We start from the raw sequence: 13,046 nt of genomic DNA on the forward strand, positions 1-13,046 counted from the left end.
GTTACTGCATCACGATTTCTCTACTAAAAAGTTTTCAGAAACATATTTTAGTGACTGTTTAGCTGTAATATAATAAAGTCCCTCACTAGGGGTCTCATTACAGTCTCAGTTAATGATGACATTTAGGATTTCTTTTTTTCTTTTTTTCTTTTTTAAATGGTTTATTTATTAGTAATGTTGAGGCTTCAAGTAGCATACAACTGCAATTTAACATTTTTCAACAATACAAATAGAAGAAAAATAAAGAAAAAGGAAAGAAAGAACCAAACAACAATGAAGAGAAGACAAAGGGGAAAAACAAGGATTTACAAGAAAAGAAGTGTACCGTGCACTTTTTCTTCCCTTACAATAACAACATGAAAAAAACAAAACAAAACAACCCCCCACCCCCCCCCCCAAAAAACCTGTATTTAATGATTCTCTGCTCTCAGACTAGTGTTAATCTATAAACACTGCCATATTAATAATGTAAATATGAAAACTGTGTTTGTGTATACACATACGCACACACACACACTCGCACATATATATACATACATGTCCATACACACACACACATATATATATATATATATATATATACATATACATACATATATGTATACACACACATACATACACACACAAAGAAAAGAAAAAAAACTTTTTTAAGTCCAGTTGCAAGTAAAACTGAGGTAAAGCATCTATGAAGGCTCCCCATATCTTTCTAAACGTTGTGGGCCTTTTTCTGACATTATAGAGAATCTTCTCCGGATTACAGTATGATGTTAATTCATTGATCCAGTGTCTTTGTGATTGAGGGAAGTTAGATTTCCAGTTTACTAAAATACATTTTTTTCCCAGCAGTACTAGCGAATAAAATGTAGCGCTTGACAGAGTTGTATAGTTTAATTTGATTCAAATCTCCAAGGATCCAAATTTTTGGATCTAGTGGAATAGTATTGTGTTGGACGTCGGCTGGCGAAGAGAAAAATCTAACAGATCCTTGGTGCCGGATCCTTAGTTTAGCCGGGTAAAACAGGGCATAGTCAATGTTTTTCTCCCGGAGTTTCTTTTTCACTGTGCTGAAATCTTCTCTTTTGCGCTGCAACTCGGCGCTGTAGTCCGGGTAAAAGGATATCCTCTTGTTGTCAAGAAAAATATCACCCTTTTCCCGTGCAAGACGGAGGACCTTTTCCTTATGGCTGAAGTTAAGGAACTTTGCAATGATGGGTCGTGGCCTGTCTGAAACTTTCCCAACGCGGTGAGCTCTTTCGACCACAACGGGGGATGGAAAGTTGTCTCCGCCAAGGAGTTTCGGTATGAGCTGCTCCAGGAACCCCGCCGCGTCCCGTCCTTCCGTCTTTTCCGGTATGTTGATAATCCTCACGTTGGATCTTCTGCTACGGTTTTCGAGGTCATCGGCTTTTTCTTTCAGGACAGCCAGTTGTTTTTCCATTTTCTCCATGCGGCTGCAATACTCATTAATGTTGTCTTCGTCAGCGCCAACTCGTGTCTCCAGCTCTTGGACTTGTTCAGATAATGTAGAGATGGAGTTTTCAATTTTGGTTAATGATGTTTGTACGTCCGTCGTCTTTTTGTCGATGTGTTTAAGCAGGTCTTCTTTGCTATCATGGATAGCTTTCAGTAAACTGTCATGTGCTTCTTGTCCGTCCGCCATGCTAGCGTTGTTAGCTTGGCGGCTGTCGGGGCTTGTATCACTGTAACTGACTTGTTTGCGATATTTTTTACTCCTGAGGTTTGCCATACACTGATGGGTAGAGTAGCCGGATACTATAGTAACGTTAATAGACAATAAATTGTCTAGTTGTAGACAACAACAGTTGTAAGAGTTCAACTTTGGGAGCTCACGAATGCGCGTCCATACCTGTTGACGCCCCCTGGTGTCTCCCCGACATTTAGGATTTCTGATATTACAGATACCTGTTTCCTAAGTGCATTTAGGAAAACTTGTTATCTTAGGATAGTAATTTAGCTATTACAGAAATGTCCTAACTGAAAAATTTCCAAAATTAGGAATCCAAATTTAGGATGGCATAGACCCAGTCCTAAATTAAAAATAACTGCCAGAAATAGCACCATTGTTGTTAAATCTGTATGAAAATGACATTGAAAATTGGGAGAAAATATTATTATTGGAAGGCTACTCAAATCGTCCAACAATGCTTTAAATTTTCCAGGCCATGTATTAATGGGTATATATTGACTGCCAAGCTGATTAATTTGGATTTGACCGACACGCTCCATCTGTTAAGATCCTTATCATATGTTGATAACTGGCAAGAAAACTTCCCAAAAAGATGGTGTTTCTTCTCCTCAATTAATTCCTCTGACTCATCAAAGCTGAAATTGCCATCTTTTCTTGTCCATTCACAAGCTGGTCAGTGACAAGTGGAGTGAGACAGCTATATACTACACATATATTAGATCATTATACACTGTACAGTATAATACACAACTACGCTCTGTAGTCTGGCTCAATGTCCCGCCTACAGCAGCACATCTGATTGGTTAGAAGTGATGATCAATCAGCAGACACACTGTGTCACAGACGGGGTGAGACAGAGCTGCAGCAGTGAACAGAGAGGAGCTGTGTACAAGTTAAGACAGCTGATATCACCAAACTTTCAATGAACATCACAGTTTTATGATCTGTTTCTATGGTGATAGCATAGTTACATCAGTTAAAAAAGTTATGGTCTGGATTTCACTCAAGGCGATGTGACGGCTTTTAAACGGCTGCAACCGTAGAGGGCGATTCGTACGGGACACGGGTCAACTGCAATCTGTTGCACCCCTAATATTGAGTAACAACTCAAAGCACTTCCTGTGTAGTGTAGTTGTAACTTCAGGTCGTGTCTGGAAGGGAGCTCAAGGCGATGTGACGGCTTTTAAATCAGTCGTTCTTCACAGAGATGCGCTGCACACAGCAGCATCTGTCCTGTCTGTTCACTGCAGCTCTGCATGGAGATTTCAGGTATTATAACTTATACAAAAGTAACAGTGACAGTAAAACTATGATGCTCACATGTGGTCCACGGATCACACGTGTGCCGAACCATAGAGGCCGATCTGTACGGGACACGGGTCAACTGTGATCCGTTGCTCGTTGTTGGTTGTTCCTCGTCCATTTTACACACCTGCTCTTACGGCTCACTCGCTCTGGCCGCTGCACGCACTTGCGAACCGGAACTGGGTGCGCTCTCGTGACGTTCAACTTCCTTTGACCATGGGATAACATTTTTACAAAATAAAATAATTCAGAAAATAATCGATTTTTGAAAATTTAATAATCAATTCATACTCGTCCATAACATAATCGTGCTTAATTAATAATCGATTTTTTTCACCACCTCTAGCGTCTACATGCACCATCCTCTGCTCAGGAAGGCAGTAATCCATTATATCTTTACATTGCAAATAGTAGTTTGCTGACATATAATGAGGGTGACGGTTGTATTTAGCACCTTTAAAGGGTGAAGTAGGACTTAAAAGAAAGAATGAACCAAGAATGTTTTACATGGGTCCTAACCTAACACACAGCTATATGGAAAATATGGAGTCTTGTGAAGCCATATCTCTCCGTGTAGTTATTAAGTTAAATAAAATGTCTTTTGTTGGCTACAGGCAAAAATATTTTTATCAGTCCCTCTATGTATCTGCAATCTTGTAATTTAACCAATCCCCATATCATCTGTGGAAGATCTTTGCAATGTGACTGGAAAACAAGTCATTTTCCTCATGTAATAATGCAATTCAAACCGCTAGTGATGAGCCCACGTCAGATAAAATCAAATCTCATCCTCAACAGACTTTCTTCTCCCTGAGGTAGACTTCTCAGGCGATGCTTACTCCCAGAGATCGCGTTGCTCCCATGATTGAAATCTTACTAATAAACCCTAAAATTAAAGATTTTGTTTATAAGCCTTGTTGAGAGCACGGCAGCCTCAAAACAGTCCTGAAATAACATTTCACCTCATGGTTCTGTCTGCACTGATTAGTGGTAACTTCAGGAACACACACAACTAGTAACATGTACCTACTCTAAGGATATTATTTTACTTAATTTCTCCCTCTAAAGCTCTCTTTTCAGTTCTGGTGTAATTTAAAATATGCATCTCACAGTCTCTTACCATCCTAGATATTTCCACAAGATTACCTTGGTAGTGAATCGCAATGTAACCTCTCAGACTCAGGCTCCCACAGTAATGCACACTGCACTGCAGATGGACCATCCGTGGGGAATTTATATCACACCCTACATAAATTAATTTGACAGTGAAATAAGCAGAGCAGCTATCTGCACCAATTATGATGAATATTATGCATGAGTTTCATGGGGCAGACTGCTTTGCATTGCTCATTCAGTGGGGAAGCCGTTGGTGAATTCCCCAGTGCGACTTGTGCTGCACAGCACAGCGTCCTCAGTGTTTGAGACTAAAACAAATTTAGTATATTTGTCACATGCAGCTTCCAACTATGATCATTATACAACCTTAATTAGATGACTAATTACACAGCTACCTGATACTGCGTGGAAAACTTTTCAACTAATCTATTAGATGATTTAATTTTAAAAACAATGCTACTGACTGCTAAGGGTGTAAATCACAAGTTTCATCATGATACAATATCATGTAGGCTCTTTGGAAAAGAATACAATATTTGCTAAAGTCTGCCACAATATGATTTCAGTGGTCTGCAATCAACAGACAATATCATAAGTTCATTTAACACATTTGGCTACTTTTATGTCAGTTCACAAAAACAAAGTAAATTCTGGTTTAACAACTTTATACCTGAACTCTTGCAGACATTTGTGACACAGAACATGCTTTAGGAATTTCAAAATAAAGCTGTATATTAAACATGATGATACAGATCGATATTTTCCAGTTAGCATTAATTATAACTGATCATTCACCACTGAATCAATGTATTGATCCAGATTGATAGATTCTTACACTCCTACTAACTGTTCGCATCTGTGACAATACTCAAAAAACCTTCATAATAATTACAGCTGCAACTAACTATTATTTACATTACAGATTAATCTGTCAATCCTTTTTTCAATTAATAGGTTAGTTGTTCGGTCCATAAAATGTCAGACAATGATAAAAAATATCAAAATATTAAAAAATATTAAAAATATATATATTTTGCCTACAATCCAAAGATATTCAGTTTACTGTCATAAAGAACTAAAGAAACCAGAAATATTCACATTTGAGAAGCAGAAATCACAGAATGTGAACATTGTTACTCAAGTGACTCAAAAAAATTAATGAAATATCAAAATAGCTGCTGATTAATTTAGCAGCTGATAGCTAATTGTTGGAACTAGAAAAACAAATCATATTTAAGTGTTTTACAGTCGATTTTTAGCAGTGGTAAGAGTAAAATGTTGACAGCTGAGCAAGCTTGGTACCAAGTTGATCTTTCTCCTTTCTTGTTTTCTATACTTTGCTCTGGTGTGTTAAGCTTGTCTATGTTGAGAAGAAAACCACATTTTGAAGAAGTTGCTGGTGGGCCAGTAAAACCTACATACAAAGATTATAATTACTTCTTAAATCAAAACGTTAGCCAACTAACCTTTAAATCTTTCAGATATGTTTTTCTTTTCAACATAGTTGAGCCTAACACATAACGCATTCCATTTTAACTGGGAGGTCAGAATTCAAATTGGAAATTTCAACTTGAACATACCCGGAAGTCAGATTTCTGAAAGTTGGAGGAGTCTCACCAACCCTGACCTCAAAATCCAAGATGGCTTCTCTCTGCACCAACAGTAGTGAAAGCTGTTAATAAGAGCTTCTGTCATTAAATCAGTTGTACACACAGTACTGTCCAAGTTCTGTTGATGGACATGTTGCTATGGTGTTAGCAGGCACAAAATACCATGTACCATGTAGCATGTATTCAAATATTAATTTGAATGATTAAATGCTTGAGCTGCTGTGGTTCATTATGACCGTGTTCTTGAAGGGAGGGAAAGGAAAGAGAAGAAAAAGAGTGTATTCTTGGAATATCTTGGAATGCTGCAGTCATACAATACTGGGCATGTAAATATGCAGCATGTGGATTTTTGATAAATCTGCTTATGCTTTATATATAGAAAGGGCTGCAAGCCAAGAACTGACTCACTGATCCTCTTTGTATGTATACACATTCACAATGTATGCATATACATATACTGTGACAAACAAATTTGAATCTAAATCCTGTGAATGCCTACAGGAATTCTTACACATATCTGAACAAAGAGAACAAATAAAGGTGCAAGTATCCTTTCAGACTGCTATTTAATTTCAATGCCCTCAGAAGCCCCAGGAACGCATGTGAACGTGAATAAATGATAAAGCACATGAGATACATAATCAGAGTTCTTATGAGGATACAAGCCAATAAGGAGTTGCGATTCTCGGACCATTATTTTTCCACACTGTTTCATGCACTTTAGTGTCACGTTATTACAACATTTGCAAATCAAATGTTTGAAAAATATTAGCGTTGTGGCAACATCAGTCTTGGTCTCAAACTGATCTCAAGACCTCTCTTTGAAAGTCTTGGTCTCAGTCACAGATATAGAGGACTCTGCAGAGGTGTTGCTACGTTGTCTGTACATTGTCTGATTTATTTATTCACATCATTGCTGTGACTGGATGTCAAATTTCCTGCTTCAAATGCAACCAGAACTCATCTCATTTCTAATTTAAAAAGTCAGGAGGGTTCACATAATGCCTGTGAGTTGTGACAGCACTTGGTCTTGACTCGGTCTCACCCTGTCTTGGTCTTGGTCTTGTCTTAGTCTCAACCCCTCAAAGTCTTGTCGGTCTAACTCAGTCATGACTTTGTCTCAGTTTACGTAGTCGTCACTGCAACACTGGAAAGTACAACATCAAATCTTGCATCAAAATAGCTGCATCACACACATTATTGGTACATTTGGAGCAGCTGCCTAAATTTGTTGTAGAAGACAGTACATTTCAAAAAGACATGGCTCACTGCTTAAAAATCCTGCAGGCTGATATCTGACAAAAATAGACCAAATACACCAAAATTAGGGCGTATGTTTTTAGGTTTTGTAAATGTGGCTAAACCCACTATAATTAGGCAATTGATGCTTTTTCCATTGCCTGTGTGACGAGTTGGGATGAGGTTGTGTTGATACACACCTTCAAGTGAGTGCAAGTCTTCATTGCACTCAGTCAAAAGGGGCGATGAGGGGCAAAAATTAGCACGTCCACCTGGGTGTCATGTCTCCATCAGGAGCTTTTGGGATGACAAATACCCATGAGTTATTTGACCAGGGACTTACTACCAACTGTACCCTTTCCCACTGAAGAGAAAAGCCAGATGTTAGTGGGTATTAGTGTTTTTTTTTCCACAGAAAAAGGCTTATGTAACATCTTGCTGCACACTGCTCCTTCAGTATTTAGTTGTAGCTTATTTTCTGCTCTGTGCTTTTGGTCAACTTACAGTAGGTGTATGTGGTATTATAGCTCAACCTGTATAGAGACTGACCCGCAGTTTTGTCTTTAAGCTTCAGTTGGTGCACCACTTCAGTTTCATTAGATGTTTTAAGTGGATATAATGGGAGACACTCTAACAAGTGGCCAGATGTTTTCTCCAGCACCTCCAGGGAAGTGAAAGAATACCCACGCTTTTATTTGCAGTGTATAGTTTCCCAAATCTTAATTCTGTATTAAACACCTTTTTAACAGCAACACTTTGACAGGTAATAGTGATAATGTCTAAATGTTCAGAAAAATCTGATCTGTGTTGGTGTGACAGTAAATAATCCCTCATGTATATTCTCTTTCATCTTTTGTACTTGCTACCCTTTGTTCTCCCCAGTTTTTGTCATTTTAACATTTTTTTTCTCCTCTATCTGTGCACTTTGCGGCCCAGAGTTTTGAGGTGTGCCATGGATTCCGTCTAATTGGGTTGGAAATAATCACATTACACTGTTGAATGGCTAAGCTGCATCAAAAGATAGTGCTATGTCCCTGTCCTTACTCTACACACACACACACACACACACACACACACACACACACACACACACACACACACACACACCCCTAGGCTGCCAGAACAGCTGCTGGATGTTGAAATGTTTACCCAGCGCACCAACACAATGAAGAGGCCAACAACAAGTGGAGAGTAAAGACAAAATAAAAGAAGAGCAGGCAAGAGAAACGAAAGTTTCGAGAATTACATCAACAGTGTGTGCCCAAGAGTCTTTTGAGTTGAGATTGTCCATGACAGTACATTTTAAAACAGTGCATTTTTAATTATCTAGTTTGTATATTGTTCTGTGCTTTTATTATCCACCACAGGCGTAGCTAGGAGGGGATTATGCGATCGCTTCGGTGCATGTGTATGTGCATGATCTATGTACCTTCATCTCTTCCAGAGTGAATCTCTAACACTAATGGACAGATCAGCCTGATTTCTTTTTGTACACATCCATGACTGTCTGCTGAAGTTCCTCTGTGATTCAGAATTTTTGAAAACCTTAAAAGGCCTGTTTTTTATGGCTGTATGCCGGTGACATCCCATTCTTATGAACCCCCACCTTGAGGTAATTTCTTCATACTTGGCACAAATGACCACTTGGACTCAAGGATGAACTGATCAGAAGTTGGTGGTCAAAGGCCAAGGTCACGGTGACCTCTCAACACATTTTTGACCAGAACTCAAGAATTCATATGTTAATTCTTTTTTTTAAGATTATTTGTTGGGCTTTTTTGCCTTTATTATGATAGGACAGTTGAAGATATGACAGGAAAGAGGGTAGAGGGAGGAAATGACACGCAGCAAATGGGCCACAGGCGGGAGTTGAACTGGCAGCCGCTGCAGAGGACCGACAGCCTCAATACATGGCGCACACGCTCCACCAACTGAGCCACAGGGGCGCCCTCATATACTAATTCTGTCAAAATTACACACAAATATCTGATAGAATAAAATGATGAGGTGATGACATTTTATATCCAAATGGTGAAAGGTCAACATCACTGTGACATCATAATGTTCAGCTCTCTATCAGTCCTCTGTAACAATAGTCTTGTTGACCATTGACAGCTGACTTCTCACTCTTCTTAACCGGCCAGAAGGGGTCACAAATGATAAACAACTTCTTCAAGTTTTAATGTTTTTTTCAGCTTGGGACAGCATCATGTTAATGTTGGCAGAAGTTTGCAAATCTCTGCTGGTTGCATCTGGCAGTCGTGGTGACATTGCAGTAGGTGCTTCACCATCTGTTGCCTGGCAGGGAGCTGCACTCTACTGAGTGACCTCTTCTAGTTGAAGGAATTGGAATTATTGACAGCATTAGCTGACGTAAGCGACCAGTGCACCTAATTGTGGACAGTCCAGCGTAGTGGAAATCTCACATCCTGTGTAAACCCCAGGAGCCATTCTGTTTTTCACACACACACACACACACACACACACACACACACACACACACACAGACAGATATAAATACACACACTTGTACTGTCCTCATCCTAACCTCCCTGTCTCTCTCTCTGTGCTCCCAAACCGTCTCAGAGGACTGCAGATAATTCCCTCATCAACAGCCGACCTCATTCATTTTTAACGGACACCATTGATCCCACAGCAGCACTAATGCTTAGCGAAAGATGAACAGAAAGAAGGGAGATTAAAGACTGTGAGGAATCTTAATACCACCTTTAATGTTGTGGAATATTGTGCCAAATTACTTTATTGACTGTATCGATTGTTCACATGATATCTCTTTATCAAAAAGTTATGAAAGGAGAGAGAGAAGAAGTGAAGTTGAAAGGAGAATGACAAAGTACTACACGGTTAGATATAGTTTTAGAGTATTGCAAATCTATACTTAAGTAAAAAGTACAATTACTCCCATAATAAAGGACTCAAGTAAAAATGACAATCACCATTCGAGAATCCCACTCAAGTAAAAGAAAAAAAAACAGTAGCTGGTTAATGAATTACTGAAAATACAATTTAACTTCCATTTTAATATTTTTCAGGCTGGACTGCATTTATGTAGGACTTTAAAGTTGAAGTTGGCATTACATTAACACCAATTTTATACCAAGGCCATGAGCAACAAGATAAGTTAGGCTGATATCAATACAGTGCTGTAGGTAGAGACCTAAATCATGGAAATGAGTTAGCATATTAGCACTCAGTCATCGTGAAGCCAATGTTTTTTTTTTTTTAGATGTTTTCCTTTTATTATTTGCCTGAATAAGGTTTGTGGTTAATACAAGCTTAAGAGATTTTCACGTTTTGTACCATGACATAAAATACATCAGTAAATACCACCACTTTAAACCGTCTTTAAAAAGGCGGTCACCAACTAGCGTGTAAATGAGACTACAGAGTTATCGCAGACATCATCTCTTTGCTCATACCCTCGCTTCCCCTAAACTCAATCCCCATTTTTAGGGCAGACTAGTTGGCACACAAATCTGGCAACCAGAGTGGATGTACAGTTAAAAAATATGAGAATCGCCTGTGCTTTTTTCACTCATCTTGTTTTAGTGTAACACTTGCCTGATGGGAGGCGATTATGATTAATCCCCACAAAAGAAAAGGTAACATCTGCAAGCATGTTTATGTTCATAGTGTTAGCAACCCAGTGGCTAATTTGCCATTTTTAGCTTGTAGGTGTCTGGCTTGGAAGGTCTTGCTTCCTGGGGAAAACGTAGAAAACAAAAACATAGTTAGCGGATGCCCTGATGTCAACCAAGCAACAAATAGCAGGCATGTGATTTGTGGGAGGAATATTAAAAGAAGGGTAAATGTGAAGGCCTGCACACAATACACTGGCAGCTCATTGATAACACAACAGGGTGTTGGCATTGTGTTTGATTTTGTCTTGTTGCGTTGGACTCGTCTTGCAGTCAATAGGATGTGAAAGAGGTGAGAAAAGATGAGCAAAGGAAGAGGAACAGGTAGTGACAAGAGGTGAGAGGTGAGAACAAGAGCAGTAGAAGTAGAGGGAAGAGTAGAACAGAGGAAAAAAGCAAAAAAAAGATTCATGCCAAGAAGAGGGAAAAGGAGGACAAAAAGTTCTAGAAGAAAGGAAAATGAAAGACTGACTTCATTCTCCACTGATTTTAACTTTTTATACTTTTCCCATTAATATTCAATGTCCAAATGCATGCAGAAAAAAGTTTGCAACTAAAAGTGTGTGTGTGTGTGTGTGTGCGTGTGTGTGTGTGTATTTGGAAAAGAGAGCAACAATTTTAAGCTACTCTGTGTCAGAAATAATTAACCTGTTTCTTTCGCTTCTCTCATTTCCATTTGCCTTTCTCTTCTCTTCAATTTCAACTTTGTCCTCCACCCCCTCCTTCCCTTCATCGCTGTCTCCACATCCAGGCGTCGCGCCCTTTGGGGGTGGGGTTCTGTGATGGTAACCATGGTCCCCGGCAGCCGCTATGTCTGCAGCGCTCATGCAAGAGAGGAAGACTCCACGAACGACCGCGAGGAGCGAATTCTAGCCGTGCTGGGCATCATCGGAACCATCCTCAATCTTTTAGTGGTCATATTTGTCTACATCTACACCTCCGTCACCTAAAGGTTCGCTGTGAGCAAGAGACATTTGGCGCTGTCCCCGACTTGTCTCCACACTGCCACGCTCCTCTTTAAGTATTTATACACTGAGAGGGTTTGATTACTCAGCATTAAGCAGTAAGATGCGAGGATCATTGGCAGTGTGCTCAGTTGGATTGTAGCCATATTTATCTACACCTGCATCACTGCTCATCCCTGAAGACAGCTTTGCTCTCTTCGCTAAAGACTGCTGCCAATCACGGACACGGAGCCACAGGTGGAATCATCAGCTTTCAAACTGTGCATCTCCTCATTTTTCAAGACGATTTCACACATATACATGTCAAATGATTGCTGACACTGTGTCCAGTCTGGTAATGGTGATATATCTGTGCAATCATATTGATCCATGACTGGGGCATAGCATTTCTGTGACTGCTTGCACAGCGGGAGTTGAGCTCTTATCTGGTGGTGGTCGTATTTGACTGTGCTGCGTCTTCCACTTTGTCACATGACATTTAAAAGTTTGTGCTTTCTGGCTTTCAACAATCAAGCTCCATTGAGACTTACGGTATTATCACTGCCAGTTAAATCTAGCTAAATGGTTTGACAAACACGGCACCTTTGAGCTAAATTGGCCAAATTAGTCGATAGGGGAACTATTAAAAGGGACTAAAACTGCCAAGTGAATTTTAAACCAAGCGACTCTTGGGTCTATCTACCCTTGAGACCCTTAAATCTACTTGAATAGAACATTGACACAAATAATAATCACTCCCATCCATTGCAAAATATCAGTTTCTGTTCTTAGTAGTGTCACTGAAAGAGCTTTACATGGACCTGACGTGTCCACATCTGAGCACACCAGAGGAGAGATTCCTGGCTGTGCTGGGGGTCATCGGCATCGTCCTCAACCTCCTGCTGCTCGTCTTTGTCTACATATACACCTCCACCTGATAAATGTGCCTGAATACAGTATCAGCTATGAGATAAAGTTGCCACACCTGTACCTAAGAGCTAGGCGTGCCAGTGATTGCATCGTGTTCTTTGCATTGCATCGTCACATGTGTATATATTTCACCAAAGCACATCCTGGTTTTGAACAGGGGATCATATGATATTTTGTGGGGTTTTGGTGCCTAGTAATACGGAAACTTGGTGAACAGAAGGCGATGAGGCAAAAGCAGTGATACCCAGGGCTTAAGGAAAGGAGATTTGTTCACAGACTAATTTATAATAGAAATACACTTTACAAAATGTACTTTTGTATAAATTTGTGTCCTACAGTTAGTGTTTTTGTAGATTCAGTGGTCCTTCACATGTGTGCATGATGAGATGTTTACTTAAGCTTGTATAACTATAATCTTTATCACACTTTTGACCAAAATACCTGCCATTTTTACAGTAATTCTCTTTCTTCTACATGCTTATTGATGTTGGAAACACCCAGACATGGAACTAGGCAGTATCGATGTTTCAGTCTG

The sequence above is a fragment of the Lutjanus erythropterus genome, chromosome 4, assembly GCF_056507025.1.
Source record: "Lutjanus erythropterus isolate fLutEry1 chromosome 4, fLutEry1.hap2, whole genome shotgun sequence".
Taxonomy (NCBI): domain Eukaryota; kingdom Metazoa; phylum Chordata; class Actinopteri; order Lutjaniformes; family Lutjanidae; genus Lutjanus; species Lutjanus erythropterus.